At 45.5% G+C, this 22,338-nt stretch overlaps 1 protein-coding gene across 1 annotated transcript in view; it reads left to right on the top strand.

The window, feature by feature from the left end:
- Positions 1-22,338, top strand: part of SHISA9 (shisa family member 9) — a 399,748-nt gene that overhangs the window by 59,668 nt on the left and 317,742 nt on the right. The gene's annotated exons all lie outside the window — the stretch shown is intronic.

Genomic DNA, 22,338 nt, shown 5'->3' with positions numbered 1-22,338 from the left:
AAAACATGGCAGACAGCGAGGCTCATTCCCACCCCCTCAGTACACAGGGTTGACAGGGATGGGCAACTTAGACATTGGCTACCCAAAATAGAGGGGCATGAAGTGACTGCCTTACAAGCTTTCAAGAGGGATTCTAGTTTCAGAGAGTGTAGAGGAAGGTAGAATCACCACCGAGTGGTTTCCAACCTGTCTGGACAGGGCTGGTGAAAGGAAATGGGGATAAGACTCTTGTGGTTCAATAGTGAATAATTACTACCAGGACTGATTGTGTGTGTTGCAAATGTAAAGGTAGACCTTTGGTAACAAAAAGAGGGGAGTAATTGATCTTGTAGTCCAGGAGCAGAGGACCCTGGGACCATCAAGGGAGAAGAGCGGAATGTGGACCCTATCTAGAGAAGCAGCGATGTCAGAGATGGAGGCAGAGATGATGATGTGGAGTGGTGGAGTGGCTGGGGACTCTGGACTCAGGGAGGGAGAGGGGCTGTGTGCTGGCAGCCAGTGGGCAGGCTGGTGGGGTGTACCCTTTGGTTGTTTGAATGGTTGTATATATTTCTGAGTGCTTCGGTGTACATTCAAATAAAAATGGTAGAGCAGACTGAAGTTCCAAGAGGTCATAGGACTTTCCGATGCATATGCATCTATCTAGTCAGTGACAACCATCCCTGTTAATCAGTGATGACTACGACCATGCTGGGTAACAAACACCCCCTGTGATAGTTAAGATTGTGTGTTTGACTTGGCTGGGCCTTGATTCTCGGTGGTTTAGTAGTTATGATGTAGACATTCCCCATGATGAGATCGAGTAATGAAATCACCTTCATGATAATGTCTGTTTTAAGCAGCAGTCAATGAACAGGGAGGTTCCTTGGGGCTGTAGCCTGCTTCCAGTATATGAGGGCACTCTGGCAAAGCTGGAGCCTGCTTTTTATTGGGTCTGGATCTTGCATCTGGCTTGTCATCTGAACTCTGGTTCTTTGGAGTTGAGCCAACAGTCTGCCATATTGCCTACCGATCCTGGGAAGCAACAGTAGTCTGCCATCTTCCTGCCAACCCTGGGTTCACTCACCTCTGCTGCCACAAGCCTGTTGTCTGACCTGCCAATCTTGGGTTCATCAGCCGTGCAGCTGTATGAGCTAGGAGAAGCCTCCAGTCTGACATCTGACCCACGGACTTGGAACTTGCCTGTTTCTGTTACTGTGTGAGCCATTTCCCTGAGCTAAGTATCTCTGGATATATACATTTTTAAATTTCACTGGTTTTGCTTCTCTGGAAACCCCAGATTAGGACACCCCACCCTCCCAATCTCAGTTCCTTATATCAATACATGAACAATTATGGGTTGGATTTGATGGTTGGCTGTGTTTTTCTGATCTCACTTGGACCAATGTGGCTGGGTATAGCTGACCCCAGATCATATTACAAAGCAAATCCTGGGCAAACTCTTAAAGACCATGCTAATGAATGTGAAGAATCTCTGGGTGGTGCAAATGCTTAAGGCACTCAGCTGCTAACTGAAAAGTTGGTGGTTCGAGTCCACCCGGAGGCACCTGGGAAGCTAGCCCTGATGATCTATTTCTAAAAATTGTTGTTGTTGTTAAGTGCCATCGAGTCGCTTCCGACCCTAGCGACCCTGGATAGGGTTTCTGAGGAGCAGCTGGTGAGCTTGAACCACCAACCTTGCAGTTCAAACGGCTTTGCAGTCTGGCGCATTAACCCACAGCGCCACACAGCTGTTATAAATCCTGTAGATCACAGTTCTCTTCCGACACAGTTTGAGGGCACCAAGAGTCGAAATCAGCTTGACAGCAACTGGTTTTATTGAAGGAGTTTGAATCATCTAGTTATTGCATTGGGAAGTCACTGAAGGATTCTATGTGGGGGAATGACAGATTCTGATTTTTATTTCAAAATATTATTTAGACTTGCTTGTTCAGTGTGGAGTTTCATTGCTTGGCTCGTAAATATTTATAGCATGAATAATGAACCCCGCTCCCAAGAATGCAGTGTCGTGTAGGGCCTAAGAAATTGGGTATAGACCCACCTATGCAGGGCCACCTATGTAAGCTGCTTGGATTTTCTGGGTGAGATCCATTTAGTTTGCTTATTTACTGGTTCATTCGTTTCATTAATTTAGACATTCATTGCTCGGTGCCTTTTCTGATGGTCCCGCCGGCAGTGGCTGAGACTTCACAAACTCTCTAGAGACTTCAGATAGGATCCTAACCTCCTCTGGAGTCTTTTCTTCCAAGGAGGAGGAAGAGGAAGTCTGGGTAACTGGAGAACAAAAGCCTCACCTTCTCTCTCTTTTTGCTAATGTTGTAAAAATATATGTAACACTGCTGCTGCTTCTGTTATGTGCCGTGGAGTTGGTTCTGACTCATAGCGACCCTGTACAGGGTTTCCGAGGCTATAAATCTTTATGGGAGCAGAACGCCTCATCTTTCTCCCATGGAACGGCTGGTAGTTTCGAACTGCTGACCTTGCGGTTTGCAGCCTGATTCGTAACCACTATGCTACCAGAGCTCCTTATATGTAACACAGTATTTGCCAAATCAACACTTGTCGTGTGTGATGGTCTTAATGATCCAATGACATTAACCGTGTGGTGTAACCATCACTAATAATCATTGTCAAATTTCCCCTCACCATAGCTGGGAACTCACAGCTTCCTAAACAGCAGCTCGCCATTGTCTCTCCCTCTCACCCCTCCCTGGTTTACTCCACCCACTGTGATCCAATCGATTCAGACTCCTCAGTCCCAAAGGACAGTGCAGCATGGCCCCGTAGGGTTTCCAGGGTTGTAAATCTTTATAGAAGCAGACTGTGACATCTTTTTCTCATGATGTGGTGGCAGCTGGTGAGTTTGAACCACTGACCATTGGGATAGTAGCTCACTGCTTAACCCACTGTACTATCAGGGCTCCTTCCATCTTTGGTAACCATTGTTAAGTGTTGGTCTCTCTACAATGGCCTATTCTAGAAATTTCATATGGATTAAATCGGACACTGTTAGTCCTATTCTGATTGACTGATTTCACTCAGCATAATGTTCAACACTGGACTATGAACCACAAAGTCAGCAGTTCAAACCCACCAGTTGCTCCTTATACAGTATTGCTATGAGTTAGAACCAACTTAATGGCATTTACCAACAACAACAGCAACAACAATTGTGTTCAAGGTTTAGCCATGCTTTAAAGCAGGCAGCTAGACTTCATATCTCTTTAGGAATGAGTAATATTGCATTGCATGGGTTGACCACACTTTGTTTAGCTCTTCATCTGGATACTTAAGGTTGTTTTCATCTTTGGGCAATTGTGGCTCGTACTCCAGTGAACTTGGTGTGCATGCATCTGCTTGTCTTCCTGCTTTCTTGGGCATACACCTAGGAGCGGAATTGCTAAGTTACTCGGTACATTCCTGCTTGCCTTTTTGAAAATCCAATGGGCTGATTCAATGGAGACGATTAGTCCTTTTGCTCACTGTATCCAACCACAGTGGTCCGTCCAGTTGAGACCAATCAAACTCTTAGTTCCAGCTCATGAGTGTTCATTGCTATAAGGCAACCAAATGAGATGGGAGGATTCCTTGTACCAGTTATGAGTATTGGGGCACCTGAGTTGTGTAGACATTTGTTTTTGGCCGCTAAATGAAGGTTGGGGTTTGAATCCACCCAGAGCTTCCTTAGAAGAAAGACATGTTGATCTACCTTCACAAAACGAGCTGTTGAGAACCCGAGGGAGCACAGTTGTACTGTGACACACATGGGGTCACCATGAGTTGGAATGGCCTTGTCGGCGACTGGTGTGGTCATGGTGGCAGTGGCGGTGACGGTGGCGGTAGATGAATACTACAGAGCTTTCCCCATCACAAATGCACAGTCTTTCTTGGGGAAGTCAGTTGGAATGATGGTTACAGCTGGGCCTCCCTCATCCATCATTTCATTCTGCTCCTACACGTAGAAGAGGAGGTGGAGACATGGGAGGTGAACCGACTTGCCCCGGTACTGTGGATTGAGTTGTGTGCCCCCCAAATGTGTATCCATTCAGCTAGGCCAGGACTCACAATACTATGCCGTTAGCCTCTAGTCTGTAATCTCGTGCTGTCAGGATGTGGGTTGTGTCTCCTCACCTCTGTGATGTGAGTGAGGCAGGTATGTTCATGAGTCCTGGCTTTGCGCTGTGGGTTAATACTCTGGAGTGCAAGGTCGGTGCTTCAAACTCACCAGTTGCTCCTTGGAATCCCTATACAGGGTCGCTGTGGGTCAGAACCAACTTGACTGCACTTCATAATAACATGTTAACAAGGCAGCAAGCAGTCTACAGGATCAGGTTGTATCTAGAGTCAAAACATTTTTGAGATAGAAAAGAGATTAAATAATAAATGATTATATATTCTTGAGTGCTTCTGTGTACATCATCCACCCCCCCAAAAAAAACCCCCAAAATGGAACAAACAGAGGGAATAAGCAAATACTGTTGAATGATGATGCACAGAGATTGTAATCATTGCAGTGAAATGATGAGTGTAAAACTGATGTTCCTCCATGTAAACTAATCATTCAGTTCACAATAAAAACTTAAAAAAACCCCAAAACATTAAATAAGCAAATGGGAGTACAATGATGCTGTAGGATAAGCAGTGGACTGCTAACCCCAAGGTCGGCTGTTCGAGCCCACCAGCTGTTCTCCGGGAGAAAGATGCACCTGCAAAGCTTTAAAGCCTTGGAAACCCTACATATACACAGGATTGCTATGAACTGGAACCAACTCAACAGCGTTTAACAACAACAAACAATAAATAAGCAGAAGTTGAGGGATCTCAGTACCACCAAGAAAGAATAGCCGGGCGCAAAGTGTTTTCTTTGGAGCGTCCCTGTGCTGAGAACCTCCTAGACTCAGGGGAAGATGGGTGCCAAGGCAGGTGGAGCTCTAAGGGACAATGGACTCACTTGCACATGCTGAAGAGAGACCATGACCTTCCTTCTGCATCTCGAGTGGGCACACAGACAGAGCCTCCTCTAGAGCTGAGATGCTGAATTTGGACTTGTAGCCTCCTAAACTGTTACGAGTCTTGGTGTGGCGCTCTAGGATAAGCACTGTATTGATAACCACAAGATCAGTAATTCAAACCCATCAGTTGCTCCTTGGAAAACCGATACAGGGTTGCTGTGAGTCGGAACAGACTCCATGGCATTTAATAATGACAACAACAGCAACAACAAACTGTTATTTCTTTTCCAGCAGCACTAGATCATCAAGACACCTGGATAGCCCAGCAGTCTGGTGGCAGAGCCAGATGGATCCGAGAGCTGCTTTCAGAGGTTCAGTTTCTGGGGCTGTTTGCACCACGCCACCCCTCACCCTCTCCTTTAAGCCAACAGCCTAAACAATCGAAATCCAAGTTTGGAGAAAGAAAATAATGGTGTTTATGTTTGAATTAGAATGCCGGTTTGATTAAAGCCCAGCCATATAAAGATAGTTTAGTTTACATTTCAAATGAAACGTTAAAGTGCAAAGGTTTCCTTCAGGGATAGGAATTATGGCTTCTAATTATATAGTATTTGGGACTACATATTTATGGAACCTTTGAAGAAACGCTTTATAAATAGGTTAAAACAGACTTCCAACTCTTTATGTGTCTATTTGCCTGGTGTGCAGCGCATTTGGCTTTTGGCCCTGACCTTGGAGAGCCTTGAACGCTAGTTATATTTTCTTGTGTACATGAATTCTCACTAGCTAGACTGCATGCAGGGAATATGTAAAAAATCATTCATATATATATATATGATTTTTTTCTCCTATTTCTCATTCCTTTTCCTCTGTGACAGTGTCTATCTAGCACAATGCCAGGCACCAGACACAGGAAATTTGTCTTAAATCCATTTCTCTTTCTCTGTTCTCTCCAGTCCGCTCCTTCCCTCTCTTCCTCTCTCTGTTTTTTGTTTTTTTTCCCCCTTCTCTCCCAGCCCCCTTCTCATCCTGCCTCCATCCCTTCCAATGTCCTCTACTCCCACAAACATCTCTAAGAAAAAAAAAAACGTGTCAAACTGTTTATTGTTTTTTGCTGCCCCGACGGACCCATGATGAACCCCTGCATAATGGAATGAACCGGCGGGACAAACACTATTCTCTCGATGGATTATGGAGTGACTGTTCTGACCTGTAGGGTTTTCACTGGCTGATTTTCAACGTAAGTCATCAGATCTTTCTTTCTCCTCCATCCTGTTTTGGATGCTCCTCTGAAATATGATCACTGTCATGGAAACATGCCAGTCTCCACTGACAGACAGGCAGTCAGTGAACATGAAATATGAGACTGGGAGCTGAATCTGGGTCTCCCACATGGAAGGTGGGAATTTCTGCCATGGAACCACCATGGTAGCGTAGTGATTACGAATCGGGCTGCGAGCCGCAAGGTCAGCAGTTCGAAACGACCAGCTGTTCCGCGGGAGAAAGATGAGGCTCTCTGCTCCCGTAAAGATTTCCAGCTTTGGAAGCCCTGTACAGGGTAACTATGAGTCGGAACCGTCTCCACGGTGCATAACAACCACCACCACCATGGCTTCAAACACTCCTTAGGCACGGAGGAGTCTGTGATGAAAAAGATGAGAACATAACGGCTCGCGGGGAGCTTTGCACGTAGGCCAAGACCCAGACACTGGACAAACCAGTAGTGTCAACTCTTGTGTAATGAAATATCGGAGGAGTGAGGAGTAGGTGGCATGAGAGCCTGAAAAATGGGGTATGATGGTGGTACAAAGAAATAGGGAAGAGAGTCAGGGACGGTTTCCTGGAAGAAGAGTTGATGCTTTCGTAGGATTTGGGGATATGAAAAGGAGCTCAAAGAGCAGGTGGGGAGTTGAGCACCTTTTGAAGGGAGGAACACAGCCTAGTCAAAGGTATGGAGGCAGGAAGCAGGGGCTTATGATGATGGAAATGTGCATACCTGGTTTGGATTGGCTGGTGTGCAGTAGCGTGGGATGGGGCGGAAGAGGTGGATGTGTATGACCTGTATATGGACTTTACTCTGCTTTCTATAGCCCACTCATTCCTTAAAAAAACTTTAAAGCTTAATTTTGTTACTATTGAGAACATGCACGGTAAAACACACACCAACCCAACCATTTCTTTGTAGCTAATTCTACTTGGATAATAACTGCAGTCTGAGTTGTACAGCCAACGTTAGCCTCCTTTTCTGTTTCCTCCTCCCTCGTTAATAGATGTTCACTGCCCCCTAAGGTTCCTCTCTAATTATTCAAGTTGCTGTTGTTAATTTGATCTCATATAAATACTTCTTCAGAGAGCACAGTGCCCAAGGCAGATGTTTTTTGGTTACTAGTTAAGCTGAATGAACTATTGTTTGGTTTTAAGAAGACTTCCTGGGGATGTTTTTGGTTTAAGGTTTGAAGATGATCTCAAGGCAATAGTTTCATGGCTTCATCTATCCGCTGTAGCTTCAGATAGTCTAGTGTCCATGAAAATTTAAAAATCTGTTCTGCGTTTCCCCCCCTTTTGATCAGGATTCTTCTATGGAATCTTGGATCAAAAGGTTCATGTCTGTTGTGTGTCTTTACCTATGATGTGTATGTTTCTTTGCCTTTATAATGTGTCTGTGCTTGGCTGCCATGAATCATCAGTACTTAACTGAGCCATTACTATGTCTGACTCTGATTGTGGGACTCAACGCAGGTATCTTGGGAGAATCAGCCTTGAACATAGACAGTTTCCACTGCATAAGTGGTTAAGATGCAGGGAAGCCCCATAAATGCCCATCACTTCTTAGAAAAGGTGACCTTGGACTCAGCTTTGGTGGATGAGAAGAAATTGGTCAGGGGGTGAGCTTGTGATGGCGTTGGTATGGTGGTGGTAGTCTGCCGTGGAGTCGGTTCTGACTCAACGATCCTGTACAGGGTTTCTGAGGCTGCAAATCTTTACGTGAGCAGAAAGCCTCATCTTTCTCCCGTGGAATGGCTGGAAGTTTCGAACTGCTGACCTTGAGATTAGCAGCCCGATTTGTAACCGCTATGCTACCAGAGCTCCTGGCTTTGGTGTAGGAGGGACATAATCTCAGAGGAATGTTGTAGTCAGGTGTACAGTGGGACCAACAGAGTGGCCTGAATAACACTGAAAAGACAAGGAAAGGTTTGGGGCTTCCTGAATGCAGAATAGGGAGTTTTCCAGGGAGGAGGGAAGGAGGAAGAACGCAATGGGAGGGGAGATTGGTGACATCATCGTATTCCAAAATGCCGGTGAAATCAGAGCCCATTCTTCTGCCGAGTTGTTGTTGTTGGGTGTGTTGAGTCATTTCCGATTCATAGCAACCTCAGTGTGCAACAGAATGAAACACTGCCCAGTCCTGCGCCATCCTCACAGTTGTTACTGTGTTTACACAGATTGTTGCAGCCACTGTATTAGTTTGTCTCCTTGAGGGTCTTCCTCTTTTACTGACCCACTTCTTTATCAAGCACACTGGTCCCTCTTGATGGCATATCCAAAGTACGGGAGACAAACTCTTGCCAGCCTCACTTCTAATGAACATTCTCGACTGTATTTCTTCCAACACAGATTTGTTTGTTCTTCAGGTAGCCCATGGTTCTTCCAATATTCTTTGCTAACACCATAACTGAAATACATTGATTCTTCTCTGGTCTTCTTTATTCACTGTCTAATCTTCACATGCATATAAGGCAAATGGAAATACCTTGGCTTGGGTTACGTGCACCTTAGTCCTCAAAGTGGCGTCTTTGCTCAACTTGTAAATCTGGCCCAGAAAACACAGTGGGCGCGTCGCACTTGAACTTTCTCTCCACCTAGTGCTCTCCTGTGGGTGGTAAGCTCCTCACAACAAGTCAGCCTTCAGCCAAGCCCTACATGCTGGCGGCTATCGGGTGCGATCACACAACCCCTGGGAGTTGGCCTTTCCCTTGCCAGGAGTAGCATCTCTCCATGCTTAGTGAGAAAACCTGGAGCCAGAACCTCAGGCCTGGGGAAAGTAATTAAAATGGGATCAGTGATTCCTGTGGTGACAGCCACATCCCAGCCCCCATCAGGGAGGCTTCTGCCCACGACTGACCATGCTGTTGAGGACTGGCGCCCTACCCGCCTGACCCACGAGGGCTTGGTTTGCTCCAGCTGGACATAGAGGAAGCGTGAACATTCCTGTCCATTAGGCACAGGAACGGTGCCGTTGTAATTTCCTGTACATGGTCGCATGTCCTCATTACAGCCACCATGCATGGGGCAGGAAGAGGAGACCGAGGTTCAGAATGCTTCCAGAAGTTGCTCATGGCCAGTTAGAGTCCCAGTCAGGATGTGACCCCCGATCTTTGGTTCATTGTTAGTTTTGGATTTCCAGACTCCATCCCTCAGACCTTCCTCACCATTTCCTCTCAGTCCCCCAGTTGTCAGAATATTGCTTCTGGATTCAGTTACGTCCACGCCCCACTTCCTAAGAGCACTCAGTAACTGTCTACTTACTGAATGCCTCACAGATGGGACTGTTAATTACAGACGGGCCCTCCCCTGACCAAGAATTCTCCTCCCTGGCCAACCTTTCCCATAGACCCCTGACAGTTAGGGCACCTTCCTCCCTGACTGGGAGGAACGGGCCCGCCACAACCAGACTCCAGTCCTCCTGCCTACCTGTCACATCTTGTCCCCCGAGAGCGTCTTCACAGTTGTTTCTGCTGCTTGTACCCACCCACAGGTGCCCAAGAACAGCAAGGACCCCAGGTGCGACCACTTCTAGTGCCTGTTTTTAAAATCGCTGACTCTTTTGAGAGAACGTGCCTATAGTGTGAGCAGGATGACTGGGAGCTAGTATCTTAGCAGGGCACGGTGTTGCAGGTGCAGAAGGACAGACAGGGCAGTGATCTTGGTTCACTCCAACGTGTGGTGCGCCTGGTGGCGGTGGTTGTTGCTGAGCACGATTGAGAGATTCAGACCCATAGTGACGCCATATGGCAGATAAAGTGATCTCCAGGGGCTTTTCTAGGCTGAGTTCCCGTGTGGCACTGTAGGAAAAAGCATTGGACTGAAAGGTCGGTTTGGACCTCAAGGTCAGCAGTTCAGACTCACCAGCCACTCCTTGGAAACCCTGTGTGGGGTTGCTATGAGTCAGAACTGACTTGACGGCACTTCACAGCAACACGAAATCTTCATAGCAGCGGATCGTCAGGTCTTTACTCCCATAGAGCAGCTGCAGCCTTTGAACAGGCAACCTTTCAGTTAGCAACCAAGCACTTAACCTTTGCACCACTAAGAGTCCTTAGTGAGCTTGGTGCTGGGGAACCAAAAGGATATGAGACAGAGCGTCGGCCTTCAGGGCCTCCGTGCTGCCAGAGGGGCTGTGGCATGAGCACACATGGCATCAGGTGGAAAGTTATAAAGGTAGGAGGAGAGAGAGAAGATTGGGGTGGGCAGAGATTCAGAGAGAGGGATCATTCGAGGTCTGGGATCATTAATAATAACAACAATCATAGCAAGGATAAGAATAGGAACGTTGTGTTGTTTGTTGGTGAGTTTGCTATGACTTATGGCTCTTTCGGATACACACTAGACTGCAAACCACAAGGTCGGTGCTTTGAGCCCACCAGCCAGCACTCTGTGAGAGAAAGACGAGGCTTTCTGCTCCCGCAAAGATTACAGCCTCAGAAACCCTGTTCAGGGTTGCTGTGATTCAGAACTGACTCCATGGCGCTTAACAACAACAAATGTCAGCACCTGTATCCCAGATTGCGGAATGTTGTCCAGCCTGCACCCTCATCACAACTGTTCCTGTGGCCCCTGTGTATTCTGAGTGTCATTAAACCAGGGACACATCTTCCGGCTGTTACGTAATGCTGTCATTTTGTATTATGTGATGATGTCATTATCCTCCATTTGGGCACAACACTTTTCTGTTTGTCACATAATGACCTGGTCTTTGGAACCTTACCAAGTTGATAAGTAAGGAGTGTATAATCGACACCATTTTACAGATGGGGAGACTGAGGCACGGGGAGCTTATATAACACTGAAGGTTGTAGGACTAGGACGTAGTAATTTCTTCTCTTCCTAGCTCTCTATTTCCTGGCTTTGCCAGATAGCATGGTTGGCAGAGGCTGAGAAAATATAGCCCAGAGGAAGTTTATGCTTAGGCATTTAAACAACTACTTTATTTAATTTACACGTTCTGCATGTTGCAGTGGAGAGAAAATCATTCATGTAATCCCTTCTCTCTAGTCTTCACAGTGGGGTTTCTGAGGACCTTCAAATTCACAGCTTCATCATTAACTAAATGAACACCTCCCTGTAAACAAGGAAGCTTCAAAGGGCTACTGCTTGAAGACTAACAACACCAACAAATTATGGTTTTCATTAGGACAAATTGCTGCTGAGGTTGGGATATGTTAGAATCACTCCACTTCCAATTCTGGAATCGAAGAGAACCAAAATGCAGGCAGAGCTGAGCTCGAAGAAAACAAGAAGGTCCCCCTGTCCTATGGCTGCGGCACATTGCAGGAGCTCAGTAAACATTTAGTGGCTTGATCAAATGAAAAAGGTGCAAAGTTCAGTCCAAGGAGAGGGACAGATGTCATGTGACTCGAATGGATGATGGTATAGAATCAAGACTTTTAAAATTTCTGCTTGTTTTGCAATAGAAATGCAAACTGGTTTAAATAGTAGAACTTCTTAATGATGTCTACTGGTATAATGGTATTCAGGAAATGTTTGATCTAGCAATGTTACCAAATTATTGCTTTTGTCTTGGAAGTTCAGCCCTAGGACATTTAAGAGAGGATGTGTTTCCACTACCATCCTGTTAGAAGTCAAGGGTCATTTTTTTAAAGACACACAATCTGATGTGAGATGGCAAAACATACTTTGTTTTCCCATACGTTTTCCATAACAGGAACGGAGTAGCAGAATTCCAGAACATGACAGAGAATGGAAGCATTTCTTAGTGGTGTAAGTTAGAAAAGTTGCCTAAGTTCTCTGAGCCTGGTGTGTCTCTGTGAATTAAACATGAGAAGTCATTTCTGCTCTGGTTAACTTTTTTTTTTTTTTTTTTAAGTTTTTATTGTGAATTGAGTGATAGTTTACATGGGAGAACATCGGTTTTACACTCATCATATCGTATTTTGTTTCATTGCAATGATTACAGTCTCCTCTGTGCATCATCAATCAACAGCATTTACTTCTATTTTCTCTCTCTTTTTTTTTTTTTTTTTGGGTGGGGGTGGGGGATGTACACAAAAACACTCTGGAATATATAATAATTTACACGTGCTCTGGTTAACTTTTGTTGTATAGTTGTTAGGTACTGTTGAATCTGTTCTGATTCATTGTGTCTTTATATGTATTAAGGGATTTCAAAGAGTTTGCAGAAAAAAATCCCCCCCCTTTTTTAAGCTTTTATTTTTAATTGAGTGATAGTTTACATGGGACTACATCAGTTTTGCACTCATCCTCTCATATTTTGTTTCATTGCAATGATTACAGTTCCCTCTATGCATCATCATTTAACAAACAGTATTTGTTTCTATTTTTTTTTTATTTTATTATTATTTTTATGAACACAGAAACATTTGGGAATATATAATCATTTAAACAACCAAAGGGCGCATTCTGCAAGTCTACCTCCTGGCTGCCTAGCTGCCAGTACACAGTCTTTCTCTTTTCATGAGTCTGGAATCCTCAGCTGCTCTATCTCTCCATGTCCTCATCTCTGTCTCTGCTTCTCTGAATAGGGTTCCACATTCTGCTCGTGATGGTCCTAAGGTCCCTTAAGGGTCCTAAGGTCCTCTATTCTTGGACTGTAACATTAACTACTTCCCCTTTATGTTACAAAACTTCTACCTTTACAGTTGTGACAGTCGCAATTAGTCATGTGCTGAAAAACTTAATTCCATTTTCCCAGGCGCTTTTTGAAGCCCCATTGTCTAACAACAAAACACTGCCTGTCCTGCGCCATCCTCACAGTTGTTGCCAGGTTTAAGCCCAGTGTTGCAGGCCCGTGCCCATCCATCTCCTTGAGTTGTTGTTGTTAAGTGCCGCTGAGTCAGTTCTGACTCAGAGCAATCCTGTGTAGGGTTTCTGAGGAGCGGCTGGTGGGTTTGAACAACCTAGTTTGTGGTTCCCAGTCCAGTGGTGATCCTACAGCACTGCGTTTTTCCAGACCGTCTACTTTACCAAGCATGATGTCCTTCTTTCTACAACACTGGCTCTTTCTGGTCACGTGTCCAAAGTGTGTGAGGTAGAGACTCACCCTCCTCGTTTACCTCTCGGGGTAATGTGGTAACAAAAGATCCAGTTGAGAAAATGTATCTGTTAGGGTTGTACACAAATATGCAGCTGTAATTAGTGAACAGGTATACTTAGTGAGCTCTCTGATATGCTGAATCCTTCTGGTCTGTGTTTTATTCATTCACTCATTCATGTGTCTGATGCATTTGACCCAGTACTCCTCAACTTGCTCCTGGAGACACATGAGGAGATTTTACCAGCTGACTTGGAATCCAATGAACAGACACTAAACTGTTGTCATTAAGTGTCATCGAGTTGGTTTTGACTCATAGTGACCCTGAGGAGCAGTTGGTGGGTTTGAACTGCCTGCATTGAGTTTGTCAGTCCAGTGCTTATCCTACAGCGATGTCACACCAGGCTCCCAATGCTAAATTATTTGGGCAAAAAAACCACAAAAATTGAAGGCAGGTCTTCAATGTCACTTAGGTTGTTGTTTGTTTTTAGTTGTTGCTGAGTTGGCTCCAACACATGGCGACCCTATGTACTACTGAACAAAACATGACCGTGCCCTGCGCCATCTTTAGGATGGTTGGTCCTGTTAGAGTTAACTGTTGTAATCTCTGTATATTTTGAGTGTCTTCTAGCCTGGAGGCTCATCTTCCAGCACGACCTTAAGTAATACTCTATTGTGATCCGTAGAGTATTCATCCGCCAGTTTTCAGAAGCAGATTGTCAAGCCTTTCTTCCTAGTCTGTCTTTGTTTGGTAGCTCTGCTGAAACCTGTCCAATGTGGGTGACTGCTAGAATGTGAAATAGCTTCCCGATTCACAGCAACATGAAGCAACCACAGTAGGACAGGCAGAGAGAGAGGTGGTGTTGTCACTTTGGAGGTGACAGCTTTTCAGTGAGCCGGATCGTAGGCACGTGGATTCCATTAAGCCTCAGTTTTCTCATCTGTAAAATGGCATTTACTGCCTAGAGACGATGCATGGATATCACTTGGTATAATATTCAGGACAGAGCCCAAAGTCAGTCAGTAGTAATAGTTATACTTGAAATGAGTGGAGGGATCCTGGTATGGTGCTGTAGGGTAAGCAGTGTACTACTAACCACAAGGTTGGTGGTTCAAACTCACCAGCTGCTCCTTGGAAACCCTATGCAGGGGCATTAAGAGTCAGAACCAACTGAATGGTACTTAGCAACAACAACAACCATTTGAAAATTGGAATGGAAGGGAATTTGCTTATTTCAGGAACGGAAAGTGGGAAAATACTTCTTTCTGGCCATATTCCACACAGCCTGGAAGCTGGGGTTTTATAATCTTAGCCCTACTGGCACCTTGAGCTGGAGAATCTGCTTTTGAGGGACATCTGTGTCTTGTAGAGATGTTTACTGGATGCTGCGGCATTCTCCAAGTTGTGAAAGCCAGAATTATCTCAAGACATTGACAAGTGTCCCCATGGGGGGCAAAATCACCTCTGGTTTGCACCATGGATCTACATGAAGTCCTCAGGTATTGCCTGGACATGCTTTTTGATTGCTTTTCTTTTTATAGTTACTGTTTTTTATAATATTTTGTTGAGAATTTACATGGCAAGATGTAGACCAATTTGATCTCTTCTGTGACATTGAGTTGAGCGGCCTTTCTTACCCTTGGTATGAGCTCTTCCTCCCCGACTCACATCAGCTTACTGTTCCTATAATTCCCGTCTAAACTTTCAAGTTTTTGTTGTCACTGTGATTCCAAATCAAATCAAACCAAACCTACTACCATCGAGCCAATTCTGACTCATAGTAACCTTATATAAGGACAGAGTAGAACTGACCTTTAGAGTTTACGGAAACTCAATTTTCATGGAAGCAGACTGCCTCATCTTTCTCCCGCAGAGTGGTTGGTTGGTTGGAACCACTGAGCTTTCAGTTAGCAACTCAACACTTAACCCACTACGCCACTAGGACTCCTTTTGGGCATAAAATTTAAAGATGATCTTAGGACAAAAGTTTGCTTTTTAAAATCTAGGCTTTGCCCACCTTCGAAGGCCTTGGGGTGGAGCTGACAGTTAAGTGCTTGGTGACTAACTAGAAGTTGTGTAGTTCAAACCCACCCAGAGACCCCTTGGACGACAGTGCTGGTGATCTACTTCTGAATAACAAATCCAGTTTTTTTCTGAAATACAAGGTGGTGTGGGGGTAGGGGGTCTTCATGAGTTGGAAGTTCCTTGATGGCCACTTAAATTTTTTTTTTTTTTTTGAGTTTTAGGGGCCTTCCATTCCTACCCTTCTACAGTTTTCAAATCCTGCCCTTTGACTTCAAGGTGAAGTTTTATTACTACTTTTTTCAGTAGTCATAGAGCTCTGAACTGCTGACAGGAGTTCTGACTCATAACGACCCTGTGTGGGGTTTCTGAGGCTATAAATCTTTATGGGAGCAGACAGCTTCATCTTTCTCTCAGCGAGTGGCTAGTGGATTTGAACTGCTGCTCTTGTGGCTGGCAGTCCAATGCAGCACTTATCCTACAGTGTCATCAGTGCCCCTTGACCTGGCCCACATTGTTGTGAAGTGCCATCAAGTCGGTTCTAACTCATTGCAACCCTGTAAAGCGTTTCTGAGGAGCTGCTGGTAGGTTTGAACCGCTGACCTTGCGGTTTGCATTCCAGTGCGTATCCTGCAACCACAGCAGGACTAACTGAATGGAAAGAGTCTAAATGGAGTGTGCCAGGCATGGCACTGCGTCTTGGAGTGTGGGAAAGGCAAAGCTGTGTTCCGATGGTTAACTAACTATTCATTTGCCTGAAGGGAGATGGGTTCCCTGATTCTTCATTGGTTTCCTGGGCTGTGATGGTCCTTGGGGGCCCAGAGATGAATACATGGTTCTGATCCAAAATATCTTAGAGACCAATTTGGCAACTTCTAGTAAAGTCCTGGTCTAAAGTCTAGGATAAGCACAGGACCACAAGGTGGGCTTGAACTACAAGGTCAGCGGCTCAAACTCACCAGCAACTCCTGGGAAACACATCCAGGGGTCCCTGTGAGTCGAAATTGACTTGATGATGTTTAACAAGAGCAACAAATAAAGCTGAGAAGCTCTGGTGGCTCACTGGTTAAGTGCTCAACTGCTCTTTGAAAGGCTGGTGGTTGGAACCCGCCAGCCGCTTTGTAGGAGAAAGATGTGTCTGATTCTATTAAGATGAACCCTTCGTAGTACACTGGATTCTAACGCATAGCGACCCTATGGGACAGGGCAGAAATGCCTCTTAGGGTTTCCAAGACCGTCCTTGATACACAGAACAATAGTAAGTGCATCAGTGTGATGGAAAACAATTCATTGTTGTAACTTTCTTGGCCTTTTTCTCCCTTCCCATGCATTTTTCCATTTTCTTCAAAACTTTTCCCTAATAAGTCCTTGCTATTGTCCTGTGTTCTTTCAGAAAATCTATCCAGCTGACCCCTTGGGAAGCCCCCAAATCAGTAGCCATAACCCTCTGAGCTGACGTCTTTTCCCGGAATTGCACTGGAGTCACTGTTTTGATTGAACTGCATTTGGTTGTTTTGAAGGCACCCTAAGGAGACTAAGACACATGTATGACTGAGAGGACTTGTCTGCAGCATCCAGTGATCTCAGAGACATGCTTAAACACGTTTTATTTGGGATAAACACATGCTCGTCTGAACTGGAATCCCAGTAGCAAGACATTTGGATTCACCTCTGTGAACAGTAGCTGTTGAGTTGCTGCCAACTCGTAGGGACCCATGGACAGCAGAATGTGGCATGATCAGGTCTCATGGTCATCTCACGGCATGCCACCCTCACCTTCATGGGCCTTCAACTTCACACGGTGTCCTTCTCTAGATGGGGATCCCTCCTATTGATATAAGTCCAAAGTCAGTGAATTAGCCTTCTGTGGAGCTCTGTGAGGTTTGTATTGGCTCACTATTGGAAGCAGACCACCAGATCTTTCTTCCTGGTCTGTCTCAGAATGCAAACTCTGCAGAAACCTGTCCACCACGGGTGACCCTGAATGCATTTGAAATACTGTTGGCCACACCACACAAGTCACCATTGTACAAACGGACAGACAGTGGTTTAAATTATTATGTTGTACCATAAATAAGCTGGGCATGTTGGGATCATACTGTAAACCATGCTCACACAATATGCTGTTTACCCCTTCCTGTTGAATTGCTTCCAGCTCATGGTGACCATATAGGACAAAGTAGAACTGCCCCACAGGGTTTCCAAGGAAGTAGACCTGCCCTACACTGTTTCCAAGGAAGTAGACCTGCCCTACAGGGTTTCCAAGGAAGTAGACCTGCCCTACAGGGTTTCCAAGACTGTAAACTCTTTATGGAATCAGATGGTTACACGTTTCTCTTGTGAAGTAGTTGGTGGGCTCGTACCACTGACCTTTCAGTTAGCAGCCAAGTGCTTAACCTTTGTGCCACCAGAGGTTATCACTCCCTGCACATCTTTTACTCAGAATCTAATAAACTATGGACTGGATTCTGAGTAAAAGATGTGCAGGGAGTGAAAACCATCAATTTCAGTTTAGTGGGTCCCGTGGTGAATAAGATGAGAGGGATCAGCACAGACACAGGATTGAACTCTGGTTGCAGTGTTTCATTTCTTATGCAACGTGGTGAATCCGTGGGCTTCCTCTCCTTGCCCTTTATTTCCTTTGATGTGTTTAAATATTCAATGATGAAGAGAAACAAGAACAATAGGTACCACCCCTGTCTCCCTGGGGCTTGTGATCTAAAGTGGGCTGTCTGGAGTGTGAGCCCGTGAGGATGGGGTTTTCATCAGTTTAACTGACTCTTTATCTCCAGTGCCTAGAAAGGGCCTGCTTCATGGTAAGTACGACATGAATTTGTGGAATGAAGGGATGGATGAAATGCCCACCCCACGAGAAGACAGTTTGGAAACACTGTGGGAACTGGGGGTGCTCCAAAGACCCCCACCTGGAAGCTGGGCAGGAAGCTGTGTGCTGCCCAGTGCTCTCCTGTCCACTGTCCAGTTGGAATGGTGAGAGCAGGCACTGCTCCCCACTGGACAAGGGCGAGCCTTGCTGACATTTTTTCCTTACCGCCCCAAATTCCAACTCTCTCTGGGTCTCCTTGACTTGCTTTGTGGGGCTCTCTCTGGGTCTCCTTGACTTGCTTTGTGGGGCTCCTTGACTTGCTTTGTGGGGCAGTAAATGCCAGTAACTGGGAAGCTGGGGTGCCCTACTGTCTCTGATGGGCAATTTAAGGTCCCTGCTCTCAGTGGTCAGGAAGTTGGGGTTCCTCTATCCTTGATGGACAATTGGAGTCCCCTCTGTCACTGATAGAGAGCTGGGGTCCCCTCTGTCACTGATGGAGAAGCTGAGGTCCCCTTTGTCCCTGATTGAGAAGATTGGGTCCCCTCTGTCCCTAATGGAGAAGCTGCGGTCACTCTCTCCCTGATTGAGAAGCTGGGAACCCCTCAATCACTGATGGAAATCTGGGGTCCCCTCTGTCCCTGAGGGAGAGGTTGGGGTCCCCTCTGTCACTGATGGAAAGCTGGGGCCCCCTCTGTCACTGAAGGAGAGGCTAGGGTCCCCTCTGTACCCAATGATCCCCAGAGACAGCAGGAGCCTATCTGTCTCTTGGCTGGCTGCCTGATCTTGGATGGAGAAAGGTCTTCCCAGGGAGCATGAGTCAGCCTGCACTGCTCGGGGAGGGGGTAATAACTGTGGCCTAATTTGGTGCATAATTGGGGAGATGAGCATCCTCCCTGTGCTCAGGATGCTGTCATTTCAAAGATTCATGAGTCTCCTTACTCACCCTGCGCTGTTGTGTGGATCATCTCTCTAGGAGGATGAGCTCAGGAGCTATGTGTTGTACCCGGTAATTTTTATGATTCCCATCAGTATTAGCACCATCATCATCATTCTTGGGGTGGATCTGTGATGCAATTAATCACAGCAGCCTAAAGGCGAGAAAATCCTGTAGACATGAAGAAAGCCAGTATTTGGCAGACTTTGCTAGCTCAGTGTTTAGCTCCATGCTAATGGTACCCCTGGGGTTCTTCATAGTAGCCATCTCTGTAGAGGATTACCCATGAAATCTGACCTGTCTGTATTGAGTGCATTAGACTGCCTCTTACTCTATGCCAGGTACCATTCTAGACACTGTGGAAATGCTGTAAATAAATTAAGCAGCATCCCTGCTCGCACGGAATATGTATTCCATGTGTAGGAGCGAAGCAGACATTTCTAATAGTTGTAAGTTGTTGTTGTTGTTGTTAAGTGCCATCGAGTCGGGTCCGACCCATAGCGACCCTGTACAGGGTTTCCGAGGGTGTAAATCTTTACGGGAGTAGAAAGCCTCATCTTTCTCCCGCGGAGCGGCTGGTAGTTTCGAACCGCTGACCCTAAGGTTCGCAGCCCGATTCGTAACCACTACGCTACCAGAGCTCCTTAATAGTTGTAAGTACTCATACTCAAATGCAGGAGGATAGATAGCTAGCGTGGTCAGGGAGAGCTTTCTGACAAAGCATATTTGAATTAAATCTGAAAGATAGGAAGAAACAGGAGGGCAGATCAGAAGGATGTTCCAACCACAGAGAACTACAGGTGCAGAAACCCGGAGGTAGGAAAAAGTTCGGCAAGTTCTAAAACCAAACTCAGATCATTGTGTTAGAGCAGGGTGGGCTAGGAGAAAGTGGAGTGTGTAATGGGGTGAGAGATGTTGGCAGCGGTGAAATCACCCGAAATCCTTTAGAACACAGTAAGGGGTTTCGAAGGAGCACTGGTGATACAGTGGTTAAGTGCTCACTGCAAGGTTAGTGGTTGGAATCTACCAGCCACTCCTAGGAAGACGGACGTGGCTACATAGGATATGTTCTCTGTTCATGAGTGTGGGGTGGGGATGGGGGCAGGAGATAAGCTAATAGGTGACTTGTCGAATACTGTGGTCAAAGTCCTTACTATTACAAGGACAGAGTGTTGTAGGGGCTCAGAGAAGAGAGTTGTTAGCTTTGTCATAAGTAGTTAGGATGTCTGGAAGTTGGATGTTTAATGATGAATAGAAATGTAGACAATTAGTTACTAACATCCAATTTAGATACGACCTGTAGTTAGGAACCAACCTCTGTAAAATCTGTTATATTGAGAATTTGAGGTACATATAATAGTTTGTAATAGCGACAGTCACTACTTTGCAACACACGTCAAAACATTATTTTTTGTTGCGAAGTGCCGCGGGTTCAGACTCTTAGAGACGGTATAGGGTTTCCTAGAGTGTAAATCTTTGCAGGAGCAGACAACCTTCTTCTTCTCCTGGGGAGAGGCTGATGGACTCTAACTGCTGACCTTAGGCTTATCCTACAGAGCCACCATGCTGCCCTTGTTATTATTATTACTGCTGTATTATTATGTCTAGACCTTCTTAGTGTATCTGTGTTTCTTTAATCTTTTTTTTTTTTGCATAGACAGGTATGTTGTTGTTGTTGTTAGGTACCATAGCGACCTTATGCACAGCAGAACGAAACACTGCCTGATTGATCCTGGGCCAACCTCACTACTGTTGCCACTCTTGAGTCCATCGATGCTGCCACTCGGCCAGTCCATCTCGTTGGGGGTCTTCCTCTTTTTCTCTGACCCTCCACCCTACCAAACATGATGTCCTTTTCCAGCGACTGGCCCCTCCTGACAATATGTCCGAAGTATGAGAGATGAAGTCTGGCCTCCAAGGAGCACTCTGGCTGTACTTCTTCCAACATGGATCTGTTGGTTCTTTTGGCAGCCCATGGCACTTTCAATATTCTCCTCCAACACCATAACTCAAATGTGTCAATTCTTCTAAGTCTGCTTTATTCATGGTCCAGCTTTTGCATGTATACCATGGCTTGGGTCAGGCACACCTTAGTTCTCAAGCTGACATCTTTGCTATTCAATACCTTAAAAAGGTAGTTGTTGTTAAGCGCCCTTGAGTCTGTTCCGACTCATAGAGACCCTGTATAGGGTTTCTGAAGAGTGGCTGGTGAGATTGACCTTGCAGTTTAAACTAACCTTGCAGTCCAGCTCATTAACTCACAGCGCCACACCAGGACTCCATTTGATTAACTGATATAAAATACAAATAGTACCTAACTGTTCAGAATTACATACCCATGTGATTTAAAGACAGCTTTAAGAACAGAACTTGTTCATCACTGGGGGACTGCCTGTATTTAGTTGGTAAAGATCAGGGAAGGATTCCTACTGGTACAAGCATTTGGCTGCTAACTGAAAGGTTGACAGTTCGAACCCACCAGCTTACTCATTGGGAGAAAGATGTGGCAGTTTGTGTCCATAAAGATGACAACCTCAGAAACGCTGAGGACAAATTCTGCTCTGTTCTGTAGGATTGCTGTGAATGGTGTCAACTCAGTGGCAGGGGTTTGGTTTGGTGGGTTTGGCATAAGTTGGGGGCAGTAGAGTTCCCCTCCTCCAAAGACACTATTAACCTTAGATGTTTTTTTGATTTATCCTCAACATCTAATCTTTCTAAAAATTTTCCCGGGATAAGGTCTTCTCCTGTAAGAGCCTGGATGCATTGGCCCATTCCTACTGTGCTGTTTCACTCTCTCTGCCCAGGGTAACATTTCAGGCACAGCTCGGCCTTGAACCAGGGTCATTGATTTCAAACCCTGTTATCTGTCTGTCATTCACTGCCCCACTCAGCTGTCTGAAAACCATTTGCTACTTATTCCACCCCAAAAGTCACACTGGTGACAGAATGCCATTGTCAAGATTTCACACACCTAGAATGATGCAGAGACGCAGAGAATGGGGAAAACATACCAGGTCCCCAAGATACACGCTAGCTGAATTTCAGGGGCCTGAGCATCTATTCAACTTTTTGTGATTTGGTTGGGATGGCGGCATTATAGGATCTGCTCAGCGGAGGAGGCTGCTGAATCTCAAACCTTCCAAGCTCAGATATGTTGGGCACACAGCCACAAAAGGACAGGCAAGAACCCGAAGGGCTCAACTCTTAAAAAATGTATGAGTTTCTTTTCCTGGAACAATCAATGGGAAAGGCAACTCACGAATGCTTCCAACATGTTACCAAGTGCAACTACTTGATTTTTTGATGAATTGAGAT

Source organism: Chrysochloris asiatica, unplaced genomic scaffold (genome assembly GCF_000296735.1).
Source record: "Chrysochloris asiatica unplaced genomic scaffold, ChrAsi1.0 scaffold00102, whole genome shotgun sequence".
Lineage (NCBI taxonomy): Eukaryota > Metazoa > Chordata > Mammalia > Afrosoricida > Chrysochloridae > Chrysochloris > Chrysochloris asiatica.
This window is presented reverse-complemented; position numbering and strand designations above follow the sequence as displayed.